Below are 5,000 nucleotides of genomic sequence, written 5' to 3' on the forward strand. Positions count from 1 at the left end.
CAGTGCCATGGGCAAACGAGATGTAGCTGAATTCATAAATGACAAAGCCATGAGAAAGGTGATTTTCTTACGTTTCAACAACAAAGAAGCCGATCTGCCATCATTGTGAGAAGTTCCCAAATTTGTCGCTAATCGCTAAAAAGGTTTTCTATCGCTGGGGATGGCCAAACGTCGCTAAATAGGTAACGCTGACAATACAGAAGAACTAGTTTAGCGCTTCAGATCCCTGTACCAAGATGGCGGCGGTGTTGACGCATGCTGAGAAGCAGAAGGCGACATCTAGTGTATATATCTATGATCATCAGGGCCTGAGCACCGGAGGTTAAAGGTCAGAGTGCTCATCGTTAGCAAAGATGGTTGATTACGAAGATACTTCCTGAGAGGCCATTTCCTGTCCCTGGAAATGTATGCAAATAGGGTAGCATTAGTACACGCCCCGCACGAGGGGGGGCCACTATCCCCCATTTATGCAGTGATCGGGCTCCCTTTTTAACATTGAGGTCTATTGCAGAATCCAAGAATTTCCCAGAATTTGTCAAAGCCTTATTTTTCTGAGCAATGGATGCACATTTCGGACACTGTATCATGATCTCCAAACCCTCCTCCCCATTTCAGGAGAATGTTGTGCCAGTATGACCTTCCAGTTGGGAGAAAGTCAACATTAATGAAGGTGTACACCAAGTTTATTTTGTACTCCGGCTTGTCTGGCATGGAACCGAGGCGTTCAAACGTCAGTCATACGTCAGTGACACGCCCCTGTGCAGGCGGGAACTGAACCAGAGCCCGTCTCTGACTGAACTCCACTTTGCCCTCATAGACATGAACTAGGACGACCCATCTTGCTACGCATTCAATTATCTTTGTCGTTAGGGCCCGAGTACCGGAGGTTAAAGGTCAGAGTGCTCATCGTTAGGGCCAGAGTACCGGAGGTTAAAGGTCAGAGTGCTCATCGTGAGGGCCCGAGTACCGGAGGTTAAAGGTCAGAGTGCTCATCATCAGGGCTAAACATGAGAGTCTGTGTGAGTTTCATAAAGGGCTTGTTGTGTGTGTGTGAATGTGTGTGTGCGTGTGTTTGAGTGTGTGTGTGCACACATATTTTTCTGCATTTTCGGCGGCAGTTATGACGGGCGAGATGTTTTTTAGTGTTTGCTGTGGGCCAGCGTCCACCATTACCCACGCATGCACACACACACACACTCACACACACACTCTTCTCTTTGCTTCCTCTAAGGCCCCATCCCTCAAAGTGACCGTAATGACCTACAGTACAGTACACTTATCTGCACTTTGTGTGTGTGTGTGTGTGTGTGTGTGTAATGACCTACACTACACTTATCTGCACTTGGTGTGTGTGTGTGTGTATGTTGTGTGTATATGTTTCTGAATCATGTAGAGTTGTAATCTACATCAAACACACCTTAGACAAACACACCGGACGGACACACACACACCCGTAACTGCTGGCGCTAACGTTCTTTCCATTTCCGTGTGTGTGTGTGTGTGTGCGTGTGTGTGTCTGTGTACGTAGGTAGGGCATTTTTAACAGGTCCAATATTCTCAGCCCAGAAGAAGACAAATCCAAACAGCCCATTATTTGATAAAAACGTTTGAGCCACCTCCCTTCTCTCTCTCTTACACACACACACACACACACACACACACACACACACACACACAAAGCCTCTTTACTGCTGGCATCATTAGTCAAGAGTATCAGTGTGTGTGTATGGAGTGCAAATAAGTGTGTGTGTGTGTGTGTGTGTACATGTGTGTGTGTGTGTGTGTGTGTGTGCATGTGTGCATGTGTGTGTGTGTGTGTGTGAGAGAGAGGCCAGGGAGAGGAGGAGTGTGTTCCCACCGCTTGTTGGCGTTGGTTCTGAGGGGCCCTGCAGCGGGCAAAGAGCTTCTCTGGACTCCTTTGTGCCAGCCTGTGACACCGCCTGTGTGTGTGTGTGTGTGTGTGTGTGTGTGTGTGTGTGTGTGAGTGTGTGAGTGTATGTGTGTGTGTATGTGTGTGTATGTGTGTGTGTATGTGTGTGTGTGTGTACATTACCACAGTGCTTTGATAAAACTGCTTCTAATGAGCACAAAGCACCATGAGAGAAACAGAACTGATCTACATACAGCACAGCTACACACACATACACACACACACACACACACACACACACACACACATACAGCACAGCTACACACACACACACACACACACACACATACAGCACAGCTACACACACACACACACACACACATACAGCACAGCTACACACACACACACACACACACACACACACACACACACACACACATACAGCACAGCTACACACACACACACACACACACACACATACAGCACAGCTACACACACACACACACACATACAGCACAGCTACACACACACACTCACACACACACACACACACACACACACACACACACTTACACACACATACAGCACAGCTACACACACACACACACACACACACACACACACACACACACACACATACAGCACAGCTACACACACACACACACACACACACACATACAGCACAGCTACACACACACACACACACACACATACAGCACAGCTACACACACACACACACACACACTCACACACACACACACACACACATACAGCACAGCTACACACACACACTCACACACACACACACACACACACACACACATACAGCACAGCTACCTACACACACACACACACACACACACACACACAGGAGGCGTGGTCAGAGAGGATGAAACTGCTCCGCATGGATTGAAATTTATTACAGGTCCCAAGAGTGGTACCAGCAGTAATAAAGATAATGCACCTGTGAAACAGGTGGAAAAACAAGGAGATGACACAGGCTGCTTCTTGTCAGTTTTTCATCCAAAGTGCATCTTTTATTGACTAGTAATCATGTCAAAGTCTGTGCAATAAGTCTGTTTCAACAGTAACATGTACATTTATGTATCTCAATACATTCATCACATACATATGCTCATGTATCCCAAAAACACATTCATACATTCACATTTTTTACACCCGTGAGAAATAGACCACTATGGCTGAATAGTGCAATAACATGGACATACCATTGTATTTAAGTACAGGCTACCTGTAGCAAACCACCTGACTAACCATTCAATACCGAATAGAATTCTAACGTAGCAAAAGTCAGAGAATAGCACATAAAGATTCAGTTCAATATTATAAAACACTTAACCCGTTTAAATATACAGTACATACAGAACAGCAATATCAAGGCACTAGTTACATTACGTATACTCAATATGATTCAGATAACAAACATTCATTCCAGTGTCATGGCTTAGTATACAGTATTTACATTCATTACTTCAAGATAACTGTGTTTAGTATACGCCTTCATACTTTACAAAATACTATTCCTTGTATCAACTTATCTATTTATTTATACTCATATTCCTTATCAGAATAATCATGTCTTATGACCAGTGTGTATTTATCTATTTATACTCTTAAAACTTCGTTACATTTTATATCTTATAACCAGTGTGTCTTAACTTATTTATATTCATCAAACATCATAAAATATCCGTTTTATAAAAGCAGTGGGTGAACGTATTTATACTCATCAAACCTTGTGAAATAACCGTGTCTAAAAACAGTACAGGAGCTCACGACGCTAATTAAGCAGTTAGCTATGTGGATGTCAACAGGATCTCAAAGGATCCAGTGTACGGGAGCTCACGACGCTAAGTTAGCAGTTAGCTATGTGGATGTCAACAGGATCTCAAAGGATCCAGTGTACGGGAGCTCACGACGCTAAGTTAGCAGTTAGCTATGTGGATGTCAACAGGATCTCAAAGGATCCAGTGTACGGGAGCTCACGACGCTAAGTTAGCAGTTAGCTATGTGAATGCCAACAGGATCTCAAAGGATCCAGCTAGCTAACAGACGGCAGCTAACCGTCTGAAGCACATCAGTTTGCCGCCACAGACAGCTGGCGAGACGGCTGCTGCATGTTAACCTCAGCTAGCCGCTTCATACGATGCCAAACTTTCTAATATAACATTTAAATTTAAAAGTTCACAATAACACAAAAACAAGTTATCAAACAAACATCAGTCATGAGTGGCAGACACCATGAAACGGACAGCATTTATACAGCACTCCCGTGGGCCTCTCAAGACAATAAAACGGAACCCAGATTAACCCAGAGCTCAGGGATTGGCTGGCGGCCACAGCAGGGCATGAGAACATCGCTAGAACCTGAGAATGTGAGGAACCCATGAGAACATCGCTAGAACCTGAGAATGTGAGGAACCCATGAGAACATCACTAGAACCTGCTCTGGCACCAGCCTTCCTGAGAATGTGAGGAATCCTGACTGACTGGGCTGGGTTCTAAGGAACAAGCATGTTTGGGTTCTAAGAGAAAGAGCATTGGGTCTGTTCTAAGGGGTGGGTGGGCATAGAAAGGGACCAACACAAGAGATGCACCGCCCAGAAGTGTGTGTGTGTGTGACTGAATGTGTGTGTGTGAGTGTGCGTGTTAGTGTGTGTGTGCGTGCTGCCGTGTGTGTGTGTGTGTGTGTGTGTGTGTGTTTACAGCTGACACATGGATTGAATTCACTGAATCCAAATGATTATGAGTCACACAGTAAAATAAGCACTGTGCGTATGAGAGTCCAGTCATGCTGTAGTGTGTGTGTCTGTGTGTGTTATAGGCCACAGTATGTAAGCACTGGTGTGTGTGTGTGGGGGGGGGGGGGGGGAGTTTGTGTGTGTGGTGTGTGGTGTGTGTGTGTGTGTCTCAGCAGTCATCTGAGTTGTAGTCAGTGAGGAGGCTGTTCCAAATGACTCAGAACTCCAGATGTGCACTTCCCTGTAATGACTCAGATCTGCGCACACACACACAGGTCTGTTTCCATGGAAATGGTGAAGGACACACTAGCTGCAGAGACGAGGAGTGTCTATACGTGCAGAGTGAGTGTGTGTGACAATAAGTGCTG

The sequence above is a fragment of the Alosa pseudoharengus genome, unplaced genomic scaffold, assembly GCF_046254945.1.
Source record: "Alosa pseudoharengus isolate Yale_2024_CS ecotype anadromous, Long Island Sound unplaced genomic scaffold, YU_APseudo_1.1 YU_APseudo_1.1_scf_2, whole genome shotgun sequence".
Lineage (NCBI taxonomy): Eukaryota > Metazoa > Chordata > Actinopteri > Clupeiformes > Clupeidae > Alosa > Alosa pseudoharengus.